The following is a 26,907-nucleotide window of genomic DNA, read 5'->3' on the forward strand; positions in this document are numbered from 1 at the left end:
GGGATAATCATAATGCATAGGTTTGTGCACTTTATGTTGTCAGTCATTTCCCTGTGACCCTGGTTTTCTGCATCTGTACTTTTGTCTGTTCAAATTTGGATGCTCTATCTTCTAGCTCGCTGATCCCTTCATCTGCCTCTTCAAATATTTTGATGTTTCTTTCTAGTGTATTTTTATTTTTATCTATTATGTCTTTCATTCCAATAAGATGTTATTTTTCTTTGAATGCTTTCAAATTCTTCTTAAAGCTCACCCAGTGCCTTCTTATTATCCTTTATCTCTTTAGCCATCTCCTTGAATTGATTTAGGAGATTTGTTTGAACATCTTTAATTAGTTGTTCCAAATTCTGTACCTTCTCTGACTTTTTAATTTGTTCTGTTGACTGGGCAATATCTCCCCATGTTTTTAGTATGCCTTGTGAATTTTTGCTGATATCTGGGCATCTGATTACCTTGATGGGTTTGTTCTGAAGGTCAGTTTCTCTCTCTTGTCTAGGATTTTGTTGTTGATGGGGTTTGTATTAAAGCTCTTCTTTGACAGCTGGTTCATTAGTATTTCTCAGCCAGGTACCTATGCAGGGGAAGTAGAACAGATCAAAAAGACCCTGGGAGAGGGTCTGGAAAGACTCCAAACCCCCACTCCCTTTTTTCCTTTCACATCACTAGGCTGTACTTTCCAGCCTTCCCAGCAGAAGGCGCTCTTTGGCGACCTCTTCCCCTGAGCCCTAGGAAGGCAGGCTGTTATGGCTTTTTGCCTCTGATGTGGTCAAAACAGTGGTGCCTGGTGTTGTCTGACTGGGACAGGCAGAAACTGCAGGATCCCGTGTTCTATCTGGCATAGTGTTGGGCTGTGTCACCCTCTGTGTAGGAGGACTCCTGTTGCTGTCCTATTCTGTAGCTGCCTCCCCCCAGGTGAGGTTTGGGCTGCCTGCCATTGCATTCCTTGGGGGTGAGGGGTGGGCATCAGGAGCCATGGACATAATTATTCACAGTCTCTGACCACAGTTTCTCAGTCTCTTTGTCCCATACTTCTCTGGATGTTGTACTGAACTCCCCTGGTCTCCGGATCCCCAAAACAGTTGATTTGGACAGTTTCTGCTTGACTACTCAATGCTTTTGAGAGAGAAGTAGGTTCTGCCACTCCCTCCACATTCCTCCATTTTGGAAGCCTCTTTTTACTGTTTAATGTAAAAACCAGAACATTTTTACATACACATGTGCCTTGCATTATCTTCCCATTGGACAATGCTGCCTCAGGCTGTAACAATGTCCACTTCCCCAAGGATTGGTGCATGACTCAGTATGGCCAACTATGTGTCCTTGGAAAAGTGACTTCCTGTCTATATGCCTTGGTTTCCTCATCTGTAAAATGGGCTCATAAGGTTGTTGTGAGGAGTAAATGAGTCAATCCATGTAAAATACCAAATGATTTCACCACCTAGGAATGGGTCATGCTTGCAGTTTAACAAGCACTGAGTTTCCTCTCTCCACTTTATTGCAATTTTTTTTTAATCGAGAAGTTGTAGGTTTACTGAAAAATCATGCAGAAAATGCAGTTCCCATATTCACCACCCCCCAATTATTCAGTTTGCATTAGTGTGGTACCTTTCTTACAACTGATGAAAGAATACTATTATAATTGTACTATTAAGTATAGTATATTGTTTACATTGGGGTTCACTGGTTGTGTTGTACAGTCGTATGCTTTTATTTTAAAATTTTATTCTAGTAACATACATACAGCCTAAAATTTCCCCTTGTCACATACATAACTCAGTGCCATTAATTACATTCACAGTGTTGTGCTACCATCACCACCATTCATCAAAACTTTTCCTCAGCATTTGTGTTTTCTGCCATTCTTTCCACTTTGAATGCATTTTTCTTAACAGAACAGGCCAAACATTTTAAAAGTATATGACATATTAAAGCTTAATTTCTCTAAATAATACAATTAGGACTTCCTTTTTTCATAGCCATATTATGCTTGCTCCTGAAATATTTAAGTAAGGGTATATGAAGTCTGGAAAAATCCCCCCCCCCCTCCCCGCCATCCACACATGCTTCTTAGGAAAGGAATAAATAAATCTGTGTGGGCTAACTTATATAGGGACTAGTAAAAATATCTGGAGTCTTTTATTTATGTGACAGCTCTCCCATAAAATATTTAGACTTCAATATAAAATTAAATAAGGTAAATGAATGGATGTCTTAACAGTTTTTATCAAGGAAAGGCCTCAGGGGAAGGCGGCAAGGGAATGGGCTACTAACTATTTGGTCCAGCAGTTTTACATTTTTGGGGTCAGAATCCTATATTTAAACCAAAGCTTACCGGAAAGCACAATATGAAAACCTAGAGCTGCTTTGGGAAAAGACGCTGCCTCAAAGACTGAGGGACTGATGGGAGTGCACTTTGAAGCTGTGCTGAAGAAGGGTACGATACCTCCTTGCCCTGGTGCATAGGCTGCATGGGCTTACTCTTTTATAAATATTCAGAAGGGAGAATTCCAAGCTTTGTTTGTTTATATGAGCTAAGTAAGTATTTGAAAGTGTGGATTATAACATTTCCTGGTGTCACTTGAGAATCTACAGTGGCTTCTCCATATGAGGTTCAAAGCCAAAAAATTATGTTCAGCCATCCTGGTATCCTAATATTATCTATAAATTCATATTTTCTCTTTTTTTTCCAGTTTTTTACTACAAAGAACCTTAGACATTCATGCTAAAAGATGCACTTTCCTGTCAGAGGTAATAAAATAGATCACAGATCTTTCTTGTTTTCCATAAAATTCCAAGGGAAAAACATAGGCTGTAATTGAAGAATTCTACTGTGCATACATGATGTAAAATTAAACAATACTGGGGCAGGAATGTATTGTTTTTAGATCAGGCAGATTACAATTTTTATTTCAGAGTAAAGGACATACATGAGTTGCTATGGTTTCTTACAACCACATTAATATTTTTACAGTTAATCATGAAACACCACAAACGCTCAGCAATTATTGCACTTGCTTTGTAAATGAGCATACGTTACCCCTGCAGGTTTAATGAATTCACATGTTTTGAGAAACTTATGTTTGACAAGGACATGCTTTCAGTGTAATAATTTACATTGACAGAAATGCTGCTTTTCTATAGCTTTCTCTCATACTGTTTACCTGGATCTTTCATTAAAAATAATTTAGTTATATAGATGATTATGTATGAATGTGGTGTGGTCCCAGGTGGGCAGGGATGTAGCTTAGAACCTCATTACCCAAGGACTACCTCAGTGCCTCCATGTCTAACTCAGAGGAGGGATAGGAAACTAATACGGACATTTAGACCCTCTCTTTACTCATGGCTTATCTGCAGTCCACCATGATGCATTTAACCTGGGAACCTACATAACAGAACTCACTAGGGAAAAAAAAAGTTTGGTTCCATATTACAAAGCTAACAAAAAAACCCTACTTTTTATCAAAATGGCTTATAATTATAGTCCTTTGTTTAATCTCTTTATTGTAATATTTGTATAAAAATAAAATAATTTCCTTCTTGAGATAAGAACAATAATCTTGGGGGATTCATTATAAGAATCTATTTGAATGAACAAATTGATTTTAATTCCCATAGAACAGCATGTAATGGAGTTATAGAGGATGGGATTCCACAATGAATAAAGGCTTTGCTCTTTCTTTTTCCTCCTCACAGTCCATTCTACTTTAATGATATTATTAAAGGAAAAGAATATATGGAACTTTTTCTAGTATCAAGTGATCTTTTAAAATATACAAAAGGATAAAATAGATACTATTTTTTTTCCTTATGGATATATTTTTAAATATAGTTTTTAAGAATATTTACAGTTTTGTAATATACCCTCTTAAGTAAGCAAACCAACGCATATTTTTTGTTAAACCTCTTTGAACAGTTAGTATATAGATTTCAATATAACTTATCAAAAGTAAACAAATTCAAAATAGAAACAGGTAGGCCTTATAAACAATCTACTCAGTGCTCTGTCTATATAATTATGAATTGAAACAAACAAAAAGCCTAAGCTACAATTGAAATTGGTTCGTAGTCATTATCTCTAGTTATGACAAATCAGGACACTCTGAGGTGATTTTGACAGGATCCCTTCTTTGGAAACCAGCCATTCAGAGTTTCCCAATGACTTGGGATGGGAGTGTACATAGGAGAAAAGAGGACAGAAGAAAAAATTGATATGAGAGAATACAATTCATGAATTTATAATCCCCATTACCCTAGCACTACACACATGATTTTCCCCAGCCTTCTCCCTGCCACTGTGGCCCTCAGTGCTAATTTTAACAGAATGTACCTCTTTGGGATAGAGTGGTGAATAAGGACATTGAACCACTGAGATGTCTCATGCATTTTCCTAGGAAGGGCCCCAGAAATCTCATGTTGCACACACACACTGCAATAATGTTGCAAATTTCTCAGTCTGATATAATTTCCCTTTGGTTGCCTCTTCCTCAAGGCAAAGATGTGGATACAATTTGATAACTTGATTCAAAATGTTGTCCGTTTTAGTTTACTTGAAAGGGAAGCAAGGGCAGTTCTGAAAATCTCTTCAATTATAGGTTATGTCATTAATTAGATTAAAAATTACAGCAGGAGGAAATCCTAGAACATTTTTTTGCTGTTGTGTTTGCATACAAATAAAAAAATCATGGTCAAAAACAAACCAAACAGATCAACATTCCCAGAAAAGGAAGATTTCTCCTATGAGAAGAACAAGAGCTGAGCGTAACTATTCTAAAGGTCTATAATAAGTTGGTCCAAGTGTCAAAGAAGAGCCTTAACACAAAGCCAATCAAAAATAAAACCCTAGACAAGAGGTTTTTAAACTTTCACCTTCAGAGTTAACCCATCGAGAGATAATCAGATGCCTAGACATCAGCAAAAATAGTACAAGCCATACAGGATATGGCTCAGTCAAGGGAACAAATTAAAACTTCAGAGAAGACACAGATTTTGGAACAACTAATTAAAGAAGTTCAAATAAATATAAATTCAAAATGATGGAAAATATGCATAAAGAAATAAAGGATAATGCCTGAAATAATAAAAAAAAACAAATTATGGGGATGAAAGGCACAATAGTAGAGATTAAAAATTCAGCACAGACGACAGGACAACTGAAATCATAATAGTAATAATCATACTCCCTGAAATTGCCACATGCTAACCACTAGAATAGCTCCTCCTTTACTAACTTGTTAAAACTTTTACTTCCCTCTTTTAAAGTTAATGAAGGATTCAACTAACCCCAGGACAAGTTCCTGCTTTCTTTTTTCCCCATAGAACTAACTGAAACTAGCAAAGCATGCACTGAAAAGAAAAGACCCGAACTTAAAATGACCCCAGGACATAAAATACCCTGCCAATGAAATCAGAGTGAGCAGGGATAACAAAAAAGAGGGATACTGGACCTGCAAGAAAGCAAGAGGTCCGACCATCACAAACCCATACCTCAAGATAACAGAACCCGTGAGCCAATGATGATAGCCAACTTACAGTCCTTAGTTGGAATGTTTGCTAGCCAATCCCTCCCTTTGTTTAACCCAATAAATATCCCTCTCTTTTCTGCTCGGGGAGACAGATCTGAGGAGAATACTATCCTCCTGTCTTAGTGAGGCTAGCCTTTGCTAAATAAACTTTTTCTCTTCAAAATCCAGGTGTCTTCTGATTGGATCTGTGCACATCAGGTGAGGCCTCACTTTTGAGCTGCAAAAATTTGGTGCCCAATGTGGGTCTGGGTCTTAAGAGCCTTGCCCAAGGACTCCACAACCCCATGGGACAGTGTGTGCCGGCCACTGACCCTACAGGGGCCACCTAGATTTCTTTGTCTAGAGGCTCAGCAGATGAAACTGAACTTTGCTCTCACTGGCATTGCTGACCTCAATGGTGCTTCATTTTGGGGAGAGAAACGATCCTACGAACAGACATCTTCTAGGTGAGTGTCTTTGTTAAAGTACCTGCTCTTACATGAAACCCGTCTGCTGCTCTGGTTTTTCGTTACTGAGTTAAGATTTTAGGTTAGAGTCCTACTTTAACCCAGCCTGACCTCAACCAGGCAATACTGGGTACAGGTCTCAGGCACATGAGAGTCAGTCACTGAAGTGCTCACTGGTGGTTGTGGGTTTGAGTTCCACTCTGGTTTTCTTTCTTTTACCAGTTTGAACTTTAGATCTTTTGTTAAGGCACTGAAAAGGGAACTTATAACCATGGGAAATGTTAATAGCACCACCAACAATTGCTGTAGCCCCTTAAAATGTATTAATAATTGGTCAGCATTGAAATATGAACCAATGAAAAGAAAAAAAGATATTTCTGTGCATAACTTCCTAGCCTCAACATAATTTAAAATCGAGAGAGAAATGGCCTGAGAATGGTTCTATAGAAAAAACACTATATCACAATTAAGCTTGTATTATGAAAGAAAAAATGGGATATAATCCCATATGTACAATCTTATATGTCTTTGTATCAGCATAAAAATTGGCCAAAAAAAGTGCAAAATTATAGCTTAAACTAGTGAATTTTATATTTCGGTGTTTCTGTGTTTTGTGTCTAACTTTCTATTTGTGTCCATTTGTTTGCTATATATTTTCCTACCTCCAGATAGTAATACCAAATTAACATAAAAATGCTTAAGATATTTATTTTTAAGCAAATTTGAATAGAGCTAAGTGTGTATATATATATATATATAAATTAGTACTCCTGCAGTCCCCAAAATTGGGGAAGTCAAGCTCCTGATGCTTTGAAATCCTCCTGTACTCTTCCTCTGTGTCCTGGCTTAGCCTAACTCCCTGTCCATAATGATAAAATTTCCCAAATCCTACTGAAGACTCAGGGGGTCTTACAATGATTTCAGTCTTATCATTCAAATTTATGAGCCTGGATACTCAGACCTTTGCCAGTTAATTTACAGGACTGCTGGTGAGAGTCAGACAGAAATCTAGATAGAGAAAACTATTTAGAAAAAATAAACCTGAGGAAAAAATACTCTTGAGCTAAAACTGCAGCTAAATAAGCCCTCTAGGCACCAGGGTTCAGGGCACTAATGCTTTTAATTACTATAAACAAACTAGAGATTGGTAAAAACTCCCTTAACCTTCCCCAAAGTAGCAGCACTCCCCCATGCTCTTTGCCAAGTAAATACACTACATTCTGAGAATCCTGTAATGAGAATGGCGTATAATCTAAAATAGTTTAAATGCTTATTACTTATGTCCTCATAAATGAAGGTAGTTAATTTAAGAAAAACTTCTCTCCAAGTTTTGTATACATTAAATTTGTATATATACCGAATTAAGGATTTAACAAACTGTAGAGACAAAATGCCTTCATAAATTTCAAAACTCATTTGTGTACAACACATTGGTTTTTTGGGAGGGACAATGTAATGCCTGTATGTGCCATTAAACCTTGCTAAAAGATTATATATTACTATTTCAAGAGTGCATTGACTAAGGTGTTTTAAATATTTGGACAAATCTTGTGAAAAACATGTTTTCATAATTTCACTATATTATTTAGAAAAAAACAAGGAATATTAGTAAAAAAAAAACACTTCAAGCCTGGGATGACAGCATTAATGTTCTCTGTTCTGTTTCCATGTTAATTCTAATTAGACCTGCTTAGCCACATTAACAGAATCAATGCCGGTAAACTTGAGTAACTTTTTAAACCACACAAATCTATTAAAAAGAAAAGAATAGGAAAATGCTGGCTGTTTTTGTAAGCTTGCAATTAAATCATAGCTTAGCCCTAATAGCAAGCCCTCCCTACTTATCTCCAGAAAACTATTTCAAAAATATATCCTTGTAAATGTTTCATAACATATCTCACTGAAATATGGATAAAACAGTAAACTAAGAAAGCAATATTTCTGAAAACTATCCCCTATGAGCTAAGTACAAGCGTATAATTTTGTTTTACTTAAGTATGTTTTCCCTTAGACAAATTTACTGATCTTGTAAGCTAATATTGCATCTACTAAACTAAAAATTTGTTTGCATTTAACTAAATTGAATCATTCTGACAAGTTTGATTTTGACAGTAATTGTATGTTGTGAGATGTTTGCCTGAAGACAGTTTCCAAAATCAGTTTGGTAATTTATGTATGTAAGGTATAGAGGGTGTATTTTTTTATTAAGGCAAAAGAGAGTCATTTTGTCCTAAAATAAAATGGTTGTTAAAGAATGATGAAGAAAATATAAGATAAAACCTGAATGCATATAGAAAGTTGCAGAAGGTTCACAGAAAATGAAATTTTGTTTCTTGTGGGTCAAAGTTGGGTAAGATTTGATGAATATAAAGATTTGAAAAGCCTTAGTATCAACTAATAAACTGATGCAAAACTAAAATTTGGTTTTCCTCTATTACAGGAACAAAGTTTTCTTAGTTTATTGGTCTGTTTTTAGTAAGAGGTTATAAAAGTTTTTTTCTAAGTACTCAATGTATAAAAGGCAGAAAGTCTGTGTTTTATCAGAATAACTTCTTGTACTTTATGTGAACTTTACCATGTCCTTGGTTAAGGAAAAAAAAACAACTCTGTCTTATCAAAATAACATCTCCATTGATGTTTATGTTAAACTTATCCTGTATCAAAAAAAGTCATCACTTTTAAAAGAACTTAGTCTTAAAGTTTAGCTAAATAAAGAACCAAATATTTTTCATATTGATCCTTTTCCTGGTTAACATAATGTCCAACTCAAGGTCAAATCCTAAAGGATGTCTTTTTTTTCCAAACTGTCTTTGAGATTTTCCAGGGGGCCCCTAAAAAATTGCAAAGAATTTGTTCTTTTACCTTGTAAAAAAAGTGCTAGAAATAGTTAAGTTCATTTAATAGGTATGAATTGTATAGGAAATATCAAATTAAGTTTTTAACCTTCTGATAGTTGAATTTGTATTGATGAAATATTCTTATAAATATTTAAAAATTATATAAAATTCCTAGACACTTAACAATGTTCTCAATGTTATGCCATGATACTGATCTGCATGATATTAGACAACAATATAGTATTGTTAGTTATGGCTTTAGTTATTTTAAAGATGACAAATTTACTTGACAGTTACATTGTACTACTCTGATACTTCTCTGAAAGTCTATGGGTTCGAGTTTCATCTTCAAAAAAAGGCACTTTAAAAAGAAAGCAAAGCAAGTCTATAAATTATGTTCTATCTATCTGTTAATTAACATAACCGTAGTAAAAGTATAAAAGTGAAACAGGATGAAACTTATGGTTTATAGTTAATAACTACAGTATAAGTTAACTAATCAATATTTTTAGTTATAGAAATTGCTTCATGTAGACTATAGTCATAATTAACTGTTATTTCTAAGTTCTGAGATGCTTTGCTCTTTGTGTGTAACCTGGAAGCTCCCTGGAACTTTGAGTGTCTATGTGATACCTGAAACTCAGAGTAAAATTTCTCCAGCTCTGGAAGTGCTAAAGAAGCAGAATTACTTAAAAAACCCTGACTCCATACAGCAATTGTTAAAGCAGAAGATCAAACTTTAGTCTCATTTATATTTTTAATTAATCTGATTAAGACAGATTAAGTGAATCAGAATACAAGGTAAAAAATAATATTATCTGTATTTTAAGACTAATTTTTATATTAGACCAAGAAGGATAAATTTCTTTTATCCAAAATCTGAATTTTCTATCATATGGCAAAGTAATTTGATCTGTTTAGTCAATTATTTGAGCATAAAATGAAAAAGTATTTGTAAAGCCCCTTGAAGGCTAAGGAAAAAAAAACATAGAACTGTAAACTTGCCCACCTGGGAAACTCCTAATCTAGGATCCCAATTTAAACTTATAACAAGAAAACCTAGAGTTTATGTTTATAAAATACATGAACCTTGGCTCTTAAAAACAAATATGCTAATGAGCCAAGCCCTCTATCTTAAAGCTTGCACTTATAAACCTTACGCCTAAGTGTTACCCCTGGCAAACCTTGTTACTCAATGTTGCCTTTCTCTAAGCCACTCCTCCCCTTTGTGGAACATGACTCCCAAGGATAAGCCTCCCTAGTGACATGGGACTAATACCAAATGTTAATCAGTAATGCTTTCGGAAAAAGATATCTTAATCAAAAGGGGAAGATTTTAAAAGAAATAAAATAGAGTTTCCATGGCTAAGAGATTTCAAATAAAGTCAGGGGTCATTCTAGGGGTTACTCTTATGTAGGTCTTAACCAAATGTATGCAAAGCCTCAAGCAAAAGTGTTCCTGTGGGACCTAAGGACATCCAAACACCATAAGCAAGCCACCTAGCTACATAAATTAGAAACTCCTCAGCCTATACCATATATGATTCTCAAAAGCTTCAAGTCATAGCTCTATCCTTTTATTCCTCAGAATGCAAATACCAACTTATACCTGACCTGACATTGTCACCCCTAAAGCCAGCAGTCCCCAGAACCGGAACAGAAAAGTTCCTTCAGCAACAAGACAAGTTGTTCCATGCCTCTTGCATCCCCAACTATGCCCTAAATCAGCAAGAAGTTGCTTGAGCAATTGTCACCCCATTTCCTTAAGATTGAGAAAAGAACCATCAAAAGGGGGTAAATATAGCAGACCCTGACACATTTTACATACCCTTCACTGACAAAGTAGCTCCCTCCCTAAGTTACAAAAGTTTCCCACTGTTTTGACAGCTATAGCCAGACCAGCCCTAGTTAGCATTAACTGCAAAGATATGCACAGTTAAAAGAAAGATAACCTAAGAGAAAACGTTGCCTAAATAGTAAAAATCATACTCCCTGAAACTACCACATGCTAACCACTAGAACAGCCTAACTTGTTAGAACTTTTACTTCCCTCTTTTAAGATTAGTGCAGGCTTCAACTAACCCCAGAATTTCCTGCTTTCTTCTTTCCCCACAGAACTAACTGAAACTAGCGAAGCATGCGCTGAAAAGACAAGACCCGAAATTAAAATGACCCCAGGACATAAAATACACTGCCAATGAAATCAAAGTGAGCAGGGATAACAAAAAAGAGGGATACTGGACCTGCAAGAAAGCAAGAAGTCCGACCATCACAAGCCCATACCTCAAGATAACAGAACCTGTGAGCCAATGATGATAGCCAACTTACAATCCTTAGTTGGAATGTTTACTAGCAAATCCCAATGTGCCAATAGCCCTAGCATCCCTAGCCCCACCTCCCTTTGTTTAACCCAATAAATATCCCTCAACAACTTTCCACTCAGGGAGACAGATCTGAGGAAAATACTATCCTCCTGTCTTAGTGAGGCTAGCCTTTGCTAATAAACTTTTTCTCTTCAAAATCCAGGTGTCTTCTGATTGGATCTGTGTGCATCAGGTGAGGACTCATTTTTGAGCCACAACAAAACTGCCAGCCCCCAAACCTTTAATGGGCAAAACTGTCCTCCAATAATGAGGGAGTTTCAAATATTTACAAACAGAAACTGATAAAGTCAACAAAAGACCTGCCCTATGAGAATTACTAAAGGTAGTTCTGCAGGTTGAATGGAAGACAGGAGTGAGTGGCCTGTATTAGTGTGAAGAAATGAAGATCATCAGTAAGGGTAACTAAAACAGTAAATGTATAACCCAATAGTACTGTATCCTCAATATACAACTGTACTCTTTAATTCCTATAAGAGTTAGTTAGAATACAATTGAACAAGAAAAAGGCATATTTTCTGATCATGAATGTGCAAAATATAAAGTTTTAAAGTGAGACAAACACAACATAAAAGAGGAAACAGATATTGGAGCAGAGAATACATTTGCTATTGAAGCTAGGTTGGTATCTTTTCAAATTAGTAGGTTATAGATGTAGGTTGTTTACTATAAACCCCAGGATAACCACAAAGAAAGTAGTTTAAAAGGATACAGAAACAGAAATGAGGAAGGGAGCAGTCACATATCACAAAAGATCAACTATACAGAAAAGGAGGTTGCAATAAAGGAAAAGACAGCCAAAAAAAGATATGATGTATAAAATCCAAAGGACAAAATGGCTGAAGTAAGTACTCCCGTCACAGTAATAGCATGGAATATTAATGGATTGAACTCCCCAACCAAGGGACACAAATTGGCAGATTGGATAAAAAAGCATGATCCAACTTTATGTTTTTAATGAGAGACTCATCTTAGATATATACAAATAAAGTCAAAAGTGAAGGTTGAAAAATTCTATGCAAATACTAACCAAAAAAACTGGGGTAGCTGTTATAAGAGCCACAGAAGGACATTATATAGTAATAAAAGGGGCAATCCAGCAAGAAGAAATAACAATCATAATTATTTAAGAAACTAACTGCGATGCCACAAAATGCATGAGGCAAACAAACACTGGCAAAACTGAAGGGAGAAATAGACACCTCTACAATAGTACTTGGAGACTTGAATACACCACTTTCATGAATAGACAGAAGATCAGTAAGGGAATAAGTTGAATAATATAAAAAATGAACTAGCCCTAAAAGACATATACAGAACACTGCACTCCCAAACAGCAGTATATACATTCTCAAGTGTGCATGGAACATTCTCCAGAATAGACCACATGTTGAGGTTACCAAACACATCTCAATAAATTTAGAAAGACTGAAATCATACAAAGCATGTTTTCTGACCATAATGGAATGAAGGTAGAAATCAATAACAAACGAACTGGAAAATCCACAAATATATGGAAGTTAAATGACAAACATTTAAACAATCAGTGGGTCAAAGAAAAAATCAGTAAATATCCTGAGACAAATGAAAATGAAAAAAAACATATCAAAACTTATAGGATGCAGCAAAGGCAGTGCTGAGAGGGAAATTTGTAGCCCTAAATGCTTACATTAAAAAAGAAGAAAGAGCAACAATCAAAGACCTAACTAACTGCACACTTCAGGAATTAGAAAAAAAAAACATCAAACTAATCCCATAGCAAACAGAAGGAAAGAAATAACAAAGATTGGAGCAGAAATACATAAAATTGAGAAGAAAGAAAACAATAGAATCAATAAAACAAAAAGTCAGTTCTTTGAGACGATCAACAAAATTGACAAGCCCTTAGCTGGACTGACAAAGAAGATAAAAATATACAAAATTCAAAATGAGAGGGGAGACATTATTACTGACACAACAGAAATAAAAAGGATCAAAAAGATATGATGAACACCTGTATACCAACAAATTTAACAACTTAGATGAAATGGACAACTTCTTAGATACACACAAACTACCTACACTGGCTTAAGAATAAATAGACCTCAACAGACCAATCACAACTAAGGAGACTGAATCAGTCATCAAAAACCTCACAACAAACAAAAGCCCAGGACCAGATGAATTATACCAATCAGTCCAAGAAGAATTAATTCCAATCTAGCTCAAACTCTTCCAAAAATTTGAAGAGGAGGGAACACTTAACTCATTCTATGAATCCAACATGACCCTGATAACAAAGCCAGATATGGAAACTACAATAAAAGAAAATTACCAACCAATTTCTCTTATGAATATACCTGCAAAAATCCTCAACAAAATACTTGCAAATCGAATCCAACAGCACATTAAACCCACATGATCAAGTGGGTTTTAGGCCAGGTATGCAAGGGTAAGAAAATCAATTAATGTAATTCACACATAAACAAAATGAAGGAAAAAAAAGGCATTTGACAAAACCCAGCATCTTTTCTTGATAATAACACTTAGAAAAGTAGGAATAGAAGAAAGCTTATTCAACAGGATAAAGGAATATGAAAAACCCACAGCTAACATCATACTCTGTGGAAAGCCGCCTCCCGAATCGGGCCTAGCGTATGCGCTGCAGCCTGCTCTAGAGTTACCCCCGCCCATCGAGTGAGCCAAGATGGCGCCTGCATCCTGTTTCCGCATAGTGACGCATGTATCCACCACCCGCTCCTACCAATCGAAATCCTGTATACGCGATACTAGCCTAGAAGCTTATTGGTTGTTAATTGTGTATAAAAGGTCTTACCCGGACGGGGTAGGGTGAGACAGCCCACAAGGAGCCGTGCCTGACGGCCACATCGAGGCTGCTCTCCCACGAGGCGCCGTGCCCCGTGTGGGAACCAGTAACACAGAATGTTCATCTAGCTGTAGTAAAGGGCTTGCTTTCACAACTGCCGTGTGGTTCGAGTCGTGATTCATGACCAGGTTAGTTCGCGCAGTCTGCATCTCTCTCTCTCCTTCCCTGTTTCCCCTCGCCGGCCGGGAACCGGGGACCGAGCGGGGCAGCGCCGGACAAGTGGTGGCCCGTACGGGGAAGCTCCTCCTCCTGCCTCGCTCTCGACGGTCCCTCTGTGAGGAGAGCAGCGCTGCGCGTCGAGCTTACGGCGGACTTCCCGCGCCTGATCAACGCGAGAAGGTGAGTGCGTCTTATTACATGATAGTTAGGGCCCGTGGGTTTTCAGGTGACCCCGGGGGACTCGGAAGAGCTCTCCGAGTGACTGAAGTATAGTGCCGACTGCAATCATGGGGCAGTCCGGAAGTTCACCTCTCTTAGCTCCCTTAAAGAACCTTTTGAAACAACGGGGTATCTCGGTCAGGAAAAGCTCCCTTCAGCGTTTTCTTGATGATGTTGATACTTTTGCCCCTAAGTTTGCCTTTACTGTGCCCTCTAGTAATCAAGAGGAGCCCTGTCAACGCTTTGAATGGACAGTCCTGCCCCAAGGCATGGCTAATAGTCCTACCATGTGCCAGCTGTATGTCGCTGCGAAGCTAGCTAGCACTCGGCAGCAGTTCCCTCAAGTGAAAATCATCCATTATATGGATGACATTCTCTTAGCCCATAGAGACACAGATCTTCTTAAAACAGTTTTGTCACATTTAGTCCTTAGTCTTAGAGAAGCTAACCTAGAGATTGCCCCTGAAAAAATCCAAATGACTGACATTACCACTTTCCTGGGGGCGAAAGTCGCACCCACTCATGTTTCCCCCCAAAAGGTGTCTCTCAGGCTAGACAATATACACACTCTCAATGATCTACAAAAACTCATGGGGGATATCAATTGGATCCGTCCATACCTAAAAATACCCAATGTCAAACTAACACCTTTGTTCGACCTGTTGAAGGGGGATTCTAATATAAACTCACCTCGAAGCTTCACTCCAGAGGCAAGGCGAGCACTATGCCAGGTGGAACAGGCGCTCAGTGGCGCTGCATTGAAGAGAATAGACCCTGATGAGCCTTTTGAAGCCTGCGTGCTGCCGACAGAATTACAGCCCACTGCGGTACTGTGGCAGCGGGGGCCGCTGCTCTGGGTCCACCCTGGAGTTTCCCCCAAAAAAGTCCTAGAGCACTATCCTACAGCGGTTGCAGACTTGGCCCTAGAATGCATTAAAAGGGCTGTGCAGCATTTCGGTCAGCAGCCCAAAAATCTCAGGGTGCCTTATTCTTCCCAGCAGCTTGAGATACTCACCGGATGCATAGATCAATGGGCCATTCTCCGGTGTACATTTCTTGGTCCCATTAACAATCAGTTCCCTAAGGCTCCTCTCTTGCAGTTTGTCACCCGGCACCCAGTGATTTTTCCCAAAGTAACCTCTCCTAGGCCACTAGCAGGCGCCCCCACCGTATACACGGACGGCTCCAGCTCTGGAACAGGGGCGTATTGTGTGGAGGGGGACACTCCTAAAACAGTGCTCTTCCAACCACAAAAGCCTCAATGGGTAGAACTGCAGGTTATCATTGCAGTCCTGGAAAGCCTTTCCGAGCCCTTAAATGTCGTCTCGGATTCTGCTTATGTTGTGAACTCTGTACAAATTTTAGAAACGGTGGGCATTGTTAAACATTCCTCTACAGTAAGGACGTTCTTTGCCAAACTACAGGAGGTTATATGGACCAGGCAACACCCTTTTTACATAACCCATATTAGAGCCCACACAGGTTTGCCTGGCCCTATGGCCCAGGGGAACCATAGCGCAGATGTAGCCACTCGACAGCTGCACATCTTTCCGACGCTGGTACCGTATCAACAAGCCCGAGAATTCCATGCCAAGTTTCACATCAACGCAGGTACCCTAGCTAAGCGGTTCAGCATACCACGTGCAGCTGCTCGAGATATTGTCCGAGCCTGCAACAATTGTGCAGAGCAGAGAGCAGTCCCCTCGGTTGGGGTCAACCCTAGGGGTCTCACCCCAGGGGATACTTGGCAGATGGATGTCACTCATCATTCAGAGTATGGTAAGATCAAGTACTTACATGTGTCGGTGGACACATGCTCCCAAGTTTTATTTGCCTCTGCTGAACCAGGAGAAAGAGTCTCCCACGTCATTGCACACTGCCTTGCTGCATGGGCAGCTTGGGGTAAGCCAAAGACGTTAAAGACGGATAACGGGCCTGCCTACACTAGTAAATCCTTCCAAAAATTTTGTGACAACATGGATGTCCAATTAAAACATGGCATCCCCTATAACCCTCAGGGGCAAGGAATCATTGAAAGAGCGCACAGATCTCTCAAAGACTTGCTTAAAAAACAGAAAGAGGGTATAGGCCACGGCCTGTCCCCAAAAGCTCGACTGTCTGTAGCCTTGCTCACATATAATTTTTTAAACGAAAATTCACAAGGAATGACACCTGCCCTGCAACACACCACCCCGAGTCCTCCGCATAGAGGTCTAGTCCGTTGGAAGGATGTCCTGTCGGGGCAGTGGAAAGGCCCTGACCCGGTGCTCAGCTGGGCCAGAGGCTCTGTTTGTGTTTTTCCCCAGGAACCAGGACGTCAACCAGTGTGGGTTCCGGAAAGACTGGTGAGAACCGTGACATCACCTGAAGAAGCCAAGGAACAGCTGTCAGAAACGCCAACGAATATACAACCTGAACCATTAGACCAAGCCTCCGACCCTGCTGATGATGGCGACGACCGACAAGACGATAATAGTAGGACTGACCACCCCGCGGTTGCCCAAAAAGAGGATCGGTAACTCTGTTCTTTGCTCTCCTATAGCAATCCTTCTAATCTGCCTTTTTCTTTTTAGTGGAACTATATTTCCTCCACAAGCTTCAACGAGTCCTTCCCCCTCACCAATGACACACTGATCCTCTCTTTTGCTAACCTCTCTGTCAAGGTTGTCAACACCACAGTTGCGGCGAATGCTACTTGTGAAACTGGTATTGGCGAGTTAAGTAAGGGAGTCTTGCTTGAATTTCTTAACGTTACAGGGAAGAGCCGCCAGTCTTGTGAAGGGATCTTGAGTAAAAAGGAGACTCAAAGGTGCCTTTTCCTTCCAGGGCTTGCTCCTACAGTCTGCAACCGTTCCAAAGACCCGGATGCCTCGCCGCCCCGCTATCCTAGTGTATCGCCCAAGTTATGTCTGGCTCCCCGTCAAGGCAACCGACTGGGTTGGCCCTGTTTCTCAAGTTGTTTCACTTAACAATATCCCCTTCTCTAAGTCTAGGCGTCCAAGAGGCATAAAAGAATGGCTATCGAATGCTGCCAGTGTAGCTTCCTCTTTGTTTGTCCCAACGATCGGGCAGGCTGTGCTACAAGCATGGACAGATCGGCAGCTCGCCATAACGATGGAAACGGTAAATGGCTTGGTCAACCTTACCCGAGACGTGCTACGCTGCCACAATCAGATGCTGAACTTAAATTTCCAGGCCATTCAGAAACTCCAAGCGGAGATAGATGAACTTGGACTGGAAATAGATGGACTCTGGAGAGTGCTTCAGCAAACATGTGACACCCGGTGGCTTACGGTTAAACTCTGTGTCACTCCTGTCAGGGCCAACGTGACCGGAAGCATTTCCAGAGTCTCTGATTGGCTGAAAAGGTCATATTTTCCTGAATTTGTTAATCTCTCCCAACAGGTGGAATCTAGTTTAGACACAATTGGGGGGATCAAGTTAAAACCCGTTAAAGTCGATCTCTCCGGGTTAGGCGAGGTTCTACAGAAACTATTGCACAGTGTTTCTTCCTGGTTCTCTTGGCCCAATTTAACTAATTGGATCCTCATTGCAGTGGGATTATTGGTGGGATTAGTCGTTGTTAAATGTTTGCTAGAACGCCTGTTTCAAGCGCAGCAGCAATTGCGTGTTACCACTATGATGGCTATGACTCCCACCTCTGTTACCCCCGATAGTGACCGATTTATTAACCATACCCCTTCCTGGTCGCCTCAGGTGGGGCGCTTTGGAGCAAAATTTGTAGCGAATCGCATGGCTGTTTCTCGGGTGTAAAAGGCGACACCAGTAGTCATAATTTTGTCTCAGGTGGGTCTCTAGGGCAGAGTCCTAGTTGTGGCCAGACTGGACCCTAGCCATTGCACAGAGACACCTAGTGACACCCCCGACTCTGGTTACTGCTGTTCCTGCCCCCCGTCGTTGTTCCCCAGTTGCCAGGCAAAGCACTGCAGGGAGAGTCACGTTGCTTCCAGCTTACGGACTCTCCGGTCTCCATATGACGTGAGCATTCTGGTTGGTGCTAGAGGCTCCGCCGCTGGATGGCTGAGGCCTAGTCCAGACTCCCCAAAGCACCAAAGAGGTTGTGAACCATTTGGGTTCACGGGAGCACGCTCATCACTGGAGACACTGGGTCAAAAATAAATAAGAAAGGGGGAGATGTGGAAAGCCGCCTCCCGAATCGGGCCTAGCGTATGCGCTGCAGCCTGCTCTAGAGTTACCCCCGCCCATCGAGTGAGCCAAGATGGCGCCTGCATCCTGTTTCCGCATAGTGACGCATGTATCCGCCACCCGCTCCTACCAATCGAAATCCTGTATACGCGATACTAGCCTAGAAGCTTATTGGTTGTTAATTGTGTATAAAAGGTCTTACCCGGACGGGGTAGGGTGAGACAGCCCACAAGGAGCCGTGCCTGACGGCCACATCGAGGCTGCTCTCCCACGAGGCGCCGTGCCCCGTGTGGGAACCAGTAACACAGAATGTTCATCTAGCTGTAGTAAAGGGCTTGCTTTCACAACTGCCGTGTGGTTCGAGTCGTGATTCATGACCAGGTTAGTTCGCGCAGTCTGCATCTCTCTCTCTCCTTCCCTGTTTCCCCTCGCCGGCCGGGAACCGGGGACCGAGCGGGGCAGCGCCGGACAATACTCAATGGTGAAAGACTGAAAGCTTTCCCTCTAAGATCAGGAACAAGACAAGAATGCCCACTGTCACCGCTGTTATTCAACACTGTGCTGGAATTTCTAATTACAGGACTTAGGCAAGGAAAAGAAATACAAGACATCCACATCGGAAAGGAACAAGTGAAACTTTCACTACTTGCAGATGACATGATCCTATATGTAGGAAGTGCCCCCCCCCCCCAAAATCTACAACAAAGCTACTAGGGCTAATAAATGAGTAGAGAAAAGTGGTGGGGTACATGATCAACATGCAAAAATCAGTAGTGTTTCTATACGCTAGTTATGAGCAATATAAAGAGGAAATAAAGAAAAAAAATTCTGCTTACAATAGCAACTAAAAGACTACAGAATAAATTTAAACAAGGATGTAAAGGACATGTACACAGAAAATTACAAAAGAAATCAAAGATGACATAAATAAATGGAAGGACAGTCTATGTTCATGGATTGGAAGACTAAATATCGTTAATATGTCACTTCTACCTAGAATGATTTATAGATTCAATGCAATCCCAATCAAAGTCCCAACACCCTAATTTGCAGAAATGGAAAAGCCAATTATCAAATTTATTCAGAAGGGAAGGGGCCCTGAATAGCCAAAAACATCTTGAAAAAGAAGAAAGAAGTTGGAAGACTCACACTTCCTGACTTTAAAATATCTTACAAAGCTACAGTTGTCAAAACAGCATGGTACTGGCACAAGGATGGACATATTGACCAACAAAATGAATTGAAAGTTCAGAAATAGACCCTTACATCTATGGCCAGTTAATTTTTGACAAGACTACCAAGTCCACTCAATTGGAGAAGAATAGTCTCTTCAATAAATGGTGCTGGAAGATTTGGATCTCCATATGCAAAAAGAAAGAAAGAGGACCTTTATCTTACACCATATATAAAAATTAACTCAAAATGGATCAAAGAACTGAATATAAGAACTAGGACTTTAAAACTCCTAGAAGAAAATGTAGGGAAGCATCTTCAGGATCTTGTGTTAGGCAATGGTTTTTTAAACTTTATACTGAAAGCATAAGGAACAAAATAATAAATAAACTTTTGTGCTTCAAAGGCCTTTGTTAATAAAGTGAAAAGTCAACCTACTTAATGGAGAAAATATTTGGAAACCACACATCCGATTAGGGTTTCATATCCAGAATATATAAAGAGATCCTACAACTCAACAATAAAAAGACAAACAACCCAATTTAAAAATGGGCAAAATACTTGACTAAATGTTTCTCCAAAGAGGATATATAAATGTCTAAAAAAGCACATGAGAAGATGCATATCATCACTAGCTCTTAGGGAAATACAAGTCAAAACCACAATGAGATATCATCTCACACCTATAAGAATGGCCACTTTTTTAAAAACAGAGAACTACAAGTGTTGGAGAGGATGTGGCAAAATAGGAACACTCATTCATTGCTGGTGGGAATGTAAAATGGTTCAGCTGCTGGGGAAGACAGTTTGGCAGTTCTTCAGGAAGCTAATTATAGAATTTAAATTCAGCAATCCCACTACTAGGTATATTCCCAGAAAAACTGAAAGCACAGATTCGAACGGATATTTACACACCGATGTCCACAGAGGCATTATTCACAATTGCCAAAAGATGAATGTGACCCAAGTGTCCAGCAACTGATGAATGGATAAACAAAATGTGGTATACATACATGGAATATCATTCAGCCATAAAAAGGAAATACATGGGTGAACCTTGAGGACATTATGCTGAGTGAAATAAGCCAGAAACAAATGACAAATATTGTAAAATCTCACTAATATGACTTAATTATAATAAGCGAACTCACAGAGTTAGAATCTAGAATACAGGTTACCAGGGGATAGACTGGGGGTAGAGAATGGGGAATAGATGCTTACTTTGTACAGAATTTCTATTTAGATTGATTGTAAAGGTTTGGAAGTGGATGGTGGTGATGGTAGCAAATTATGGTTACTAGCATTGAATTATATAGGTGATGTGGTTAAAGGGGGACTTTAGGTCATATGTTACCAGAATAAAAATTAAAAGATAAAACCTAGGACTGTAGAACACTGTGAACCTGATTGGAGACAATGGACTATGGTTAATAGTACAAGTATAAGAATGTTCTCTCATGAATTACAAACAAATATACACTAATACAAGATGTTAATAATAGGGTGGATATGGAAAAATACACTTAACGTAAACTGGATGATAGTTAATAGAACAAGAGGACCTTGTTTTACACAATCAATATGTTCCAAGACCTTTCAAGTAAGTTGCAAATTGTACATAGCAGCGAACCCCATTTAAAATAAGTATTTCTTATATGAACATACCTATCACATGTTTTTAAATAAATAAGGCAAATAAGCACTCTACTAGCAATGTCAACAAAATATTTTTTAAAAATTTTAATTCTCTCTCTCGCATATGCCTACCCCAGCAACCTGCACCACCCCAAGGTCCCTCCGCCCCCTCCCCAGAAGAAAAAAAAAAAGGCAGTGGCAAATGGGAAACCAGGAAGGTACCTGATATGGGTGAGCTGGGGTTGGTGTTGCCTGGAGACCCTGGCTGGGCCATTGTTCTGCCCTCTACCTCTACCTGCTCCCCCACTGCTGCTGCACTCCTCGGCTCTATACAGGGTGTACGCAGTAGCAAACCCCATTGCTTAACAAGTATTTCTTAGACAAATATACCTGTCACATTTTTTATAACTAGGGCAAATAAACACTCTAGTAACAATAAGTAAACAAAATTATTCATAGAAGAGATTTAAAAATTCATAATTCTCTCTCCCTTATTTTTTTCAATTGCCAATTGTATATACCTGAATCTGTGTGTTGATTTTGTGTAAAACAGGGTCCTACTGTACTATTTTAATCATCTTTCTTCAATAGTAACTAAGGTAACTACTGTTAAAAAATAGTGTAATTACAAAAGTGCTATCATCAATTGTAACAAATGTTCCACAGCAAAGCAAGTTTTGGGGGGTGGGGTGGTGTATGGGAATCCTGTATTTTATGCATGATTGTTCTGTAAATCCCCAACTTCTCGAATAAAAAAAATTTATAAAGAATCCATGGTGTGTAGTTCTATGCTTATTATGGCTTTATATCTTTGGCTCTTATCTCTCTGTTGGATGAGGACCAAATACATTGGAACAGCTCAATAAAACCTAATATTGGAAATAATTTAAAACCTCAAAGTCAATGTCACCTTACCTATTACACCTGCATAATGACTTCCTGTCTTTCAAACAACCCAAACAGATACGTATTCACATTGCTGGGAAGAAGAAACTCTCTTTGCATTTATACAACAGAGTAATTTTTGCCCTTCTAATTAACCAGCATGAGCCCAATGCTTAAAGGGTTTCTTCTGAATCTGTACCTTCAATTAACAGTCACAGTTTCTAAATTAGTCTTTGCTGACCTTAACATGCAGGATGTCTTAAAGACATGTTTTAAGTTAAAAAAAAAAAAAACAAAAAAAAAACTCCATCCAGAGCAATCTACTAACTACCTATGTTTCATAAATCTTTGGGCACTGTTTCTCTCCGACCACAGTGTAAGGAGTCCTAGAAATTGGAGCACTGCTTCATTACATCTCTGGATAAAATCCCTACAAACTACCTTCAGCATGATTCCCATGTCTCCAAATCAAAATTCATAGTGACTCATTAACATCAGAAGTTTTCAAAATCCATAGCAGAACACATATCACATAACCTGCATTTTCTGGGAGGAAAACGGTGGCACAAACTTTCAGTATCTTCTTATGACTTTCTTTTCATGAGTGGAATCATTGTAATTATTAAAGGAACCCAAATGTGGGTGGTTTAGATTGAAAATCAAAGTAAGTAAGGCGTTTCCGATGGGAAATATTTTCCAACTCACTGCAAGGATTCAGTGGAACTAATGTCTTCTTTCTTTAGGAAATCATAACTCTGGGGAGACTCAAAGATAGAACCTAGCCAAATCTTACAATGAGGGAGAAAAGCTTTTCTAATAGATAACAGAAACATTGTCTATGATATGTACAGCCAGGGATTTAAAGCAACCTAGAGCGCCAGCATCTGAACAGGTGGGGCTCCCATGGTGCCAAGCGGCTCACCTAGAAACTTTGGTCCCATGTGTCTGACTTTGCTTCTTGAGCTCTCTTATTCTGGGAATTGTGCTTCTGGCCTCAATGGTAGAATCCTGGTTATGTTCATTGTTTTCTCTCCCTATGTCATTTTGTATTCTCTGCTCCTTATATTGTGTTAACCTGATCTTAGAATTTAAAATGTTACTACTTGAAAGAACCAGCATTAAAATCAAGTCCATCTAGTCTAGCCTTGTTTTTTTTTCTTACAGGTGAAAAAACTCTGCCCCAGAGAATGTCTTTCCTAAGGTCTTCCAGCTAGTTAGAAATATATAGTTGGAGTTTCTTACAGTGAAATTTCACATATTGGCATCCCAATTCTGTATTTAGACCTCCTGTTGTTAATGAATTTTAACTGTCATCCAGAAGAATTAATCCTATTACAGCAATGTAAAGAGAAGGGTGTGAGCTTTTCTCTGCATCCTTCTTCCCCAAACATATATGCCCACTCTAAACTATATCCTGGAGGCATAAAAGGGACACACCACTGAAAGGGGTAAATGGAGAAAAGCTAAATATGTGACAACTTCAGAGCAATAATCCCCTACATAACCATCCAGGGATATGTCATTCAGACTGTATCAAGTGATAATAAATTTAGGGGAGGACTGACTTAGAGGACCAGAGTGGTGGTGAGCAGAACACAAATTCTACCCTATGGGGAGTGCCACTTTGAGGCTGCTCTCAATAATTCAGCAAGGTCTCCTGAAGGAGGAGCTCATGAACAGCTTAAAATATGAGCAGATTTCTCCATAAAAACACGACTTATGAAATACCTAAATGCTAACTTTATGGTGGAAGAATAAGTTTTCTTTTCTAATATGTTATGGTTTAGAAAACTTACTGCATTTTCCCGCTTTTCATTGAAGTTGAGAAAACTAACTTATTGCTGACTGAACGAACCACGAAAAATTGTATAGACAGCTTACAGATAGGCCCTGAGTCATAGATTGTAATAACTAACAAAAATGCACCTGCCATGCCTAGATTTCTCAAGACTCCTACTCTAACCCCCACCTACCATGCTGATTCTTCTAGTATCCCATGTTCCCTATTCACCAAAAAATGAATAGTTGTGGTGGTGTAGGTTATCGCTCAGTAAATATTCACTCCCTCCCCTCCCTACCTCATGGGAGGACTATACACTCCCACACCCATTTAGGTTGGACTTGGTCATGTGATTTGCCTTGGCCAAGGGTGTGTTGGCAAACGACCATGAGTGAGTTCAAAACTATGCCTTAGGAGGCACTGCTTTTTTTGCTCCCTTCTCAGGGAGGTTTTGACCTCTGTCACCTTGAGAAGAACATGCCCCAGGCAGCCCCCTGGTCCAAGCATGATAGACAAGTGGACTAGATCTGAATCAAACCCATGGCCTGGAGCCAAGCCCAGCGAGCTCAGCCTGTATCAGCCAAACTCCAGCTGGGTCAGGGGAAATACATTTTTCTCATTGTATGCCACTGAGATTTTGTAATTGTTATGTAGCAGTAATTGACTGATACAATAGTTAACCTCATCTGTTATTCCACTTGGTGCTTTGTAAATCTCTAGGTTTTTCATTTGTATATATTTTGCCTTCCCAACAAGGGTGGAAGATACATGGAGTTTGAGCCATGATTTTTACTCCTTTGGTTACCCCCAACATGTACACTACAATAAATACCCAATATATTCTAGCAGAAACCAATGTTTTCCTTGTATTGCACATTAGAGTAAGTCTTTCCTGTGCCATTGGTAGCTCTAAGTGGCAAATGTTGCATTTTAGAAGCCATCTCAAAATGTGTTTCAGAAGCACAAAAACTAAGAATCCCAACAGGATAGTCAGTAGAACTGAGAAAGTTAACAGTTCTTCATTTGGGAGGATTGTTGTCATTTTAAGTTGCTTCTCCATTCATAGTAGAACAACTTTTGCAAGTAATTGAAATGCTGTTTTTCTCAAGGCAAAAAATAAAAATAAAAAACAGGTGATATTAGGAGCACAATGCCTGAAAGACCCTTTGGGAAGACAGCACTGTTTTCCCATTGGATTTCTCCATGAATCTGTTATTTAGAGCCGCCCCAAGGCCAAGGGCTGATATATTTACTATTACTTTTCACAAAAGGGCACAGGCCAAGCAAGGCAGCAGTAAGGTGACCTTTACTTGTGCTCAGCCCAGTCTTTCCACATATTTACTGTAAGATATGCAATCCAGAATTTATTCTGTCCTTCCTGCGGTAGTAAGGTCAAGGCTGTAAGACAGAGCTGTAAGAAAATAAGGATGTGATGAGAGAAAGAGAAACAAGGGGGTGATGTGAGGAGAGCCAACATATGATTCCCGGTGAGCTCTCTAGACTACAGCAGGTTAAGAATCCAAACACAGAGCTGGAGACAGGGCATGGAATCAAATGAATACTGCTCGATTTCCCTGTCTGAAACAGTGTCTTTTTCTCCCAGAAATCTGAGGTGAAATTTCTATTTCCATTTAATTTTCAGTGCTCAGGCAACAATCCATAGTTGATTTGACAGGTACTCTAATTTTGTCATTCCCACTGTATGTTAGCCCTAAATGTAAGTCAATAATATATGCCATTGTATATGTGTCCTCCATGTCATGTACTGTTAACTTGAGGTAGCTTATTGAGGTGAATTTTCTTTCTTCATCTAGCTGAGAAAATGGTTTAACATTACCAAGCAATACCACTTCTGCTGTGGGTTGGTAGGCGTTTAAAGCATTAAGGATCATTTTAAAAATGTATTAAGGGAGAGGGTAAAGAAATCGCAGCAGCTCCCAAATTGTATCTATCAGTGGTGATGAGTGCTTAGCCAGTCTATTGTAAAGATTTAACTACATCTCTTTCTTACCTGGAATGTCTGAATCAATTTGATGGACTGCTTAAAGCAATGGTTGTTGAAAGAACAAACTCTTCCTGCAGCTGGTGAAGTGATTTGCCCTAACAGTAAGACTTATTAATAGCCAATTAATGATTGCTAAATCCAGGGCTCAACAATGACAAAGCTCTTTTTGGAACTTTCCATATTCTTTCTGTGTGACATTTTCAGCTTAAATGTATGCCTTTTCTGTTCCTTGAAATCTTGACATGTAAAACCTGCGATATGTCATTGTGGGAGCACACTTAGTTAAGATCGCTATGACCTGAATACAAGGGAAGAAAGACTGAGAAAATAAATGATGAACCTGCTTTGGTTTTGGTACTATTCCTAACTTATCCAATGTTAGTGAGATTTTCTTCCTCTGCATAAGAGCTAAGCAAACCAGCACGGTTCCACAGGAATTGAATAAAAATTAGAATGGATCCTGAGGAATTTGGGTTACAGAAAGGTAAAGTTTTAGTTTAAAAAAATGAAATTAAGTCATATGGTATTCTACAATATTTTCACTCTTGGATTTTGACTGCCATTATTTGTCCTTGCTTTGAGACACCGTTAAGAGGAGGAATGTTTCAAGATATTTTGTAGGCTACAGAAAATATTTGCCTGCCAAGTTTGTACAAGTTTGTTTGAGAACACTCGTCCTTTTTCTAGAATCCTTTTATATTTTAGAAATGTGAACATTTTTCCTTGTCATTCCTCCCATGAGCACTTGGGATCAGAGTCTGTTGAAAAGAGAAGCATTATAGCTTCCCTTCCACACGAGTTTCTCAGAGCTCAGGAATGAGGGGAAGTC

General features: G+C 39.3%; 1 long non-coding RNA gene across 2 annotated transcripts in view; it reads left to right on the forward strand.

The window, feature by feature from the left end:
- LOC119523743 overlaps window positions 1-11,290 on the forward strand; it is a 134,519-nt gene extending 123,229 nt beyond the window's left edge. Inside the window, exons 2-4 of one of the 2 annotated variants that reach the window (XR_005214662.1) lie at window positions 2,691-2,748; window positions 5,694-5,971; window positions 10,924-11,290. This is a non-coding gene — a long non-coding RNA (uncharacterized LOC119523743). The remainder of the gene's footprint in view (window positions 1-2,690; window positions 2,749-5,693; window positions 5,972-10,923) is intronic. The other variant, XR_005214661.1, reaches the window with a different exon arrangement.
- Window positions 11,291-26,907: the final 15,617 nt, after the last annotated feature.

The sequence above is a fragment of the Choloepus didactylus genome, chromosome X (genome assembly GCF_015220235.1).
Source record: "Choloepus didactylus isolate mChoDid1 chromosome X, mChoDid1.pri, whole genome shotgun sequence".
Lineage (NCBI taxonomy): Eukaryota > Metazoa > Chordata > Mammalia > Pilosa > Megalonychidae > Choloepus > Choloepus didactylus.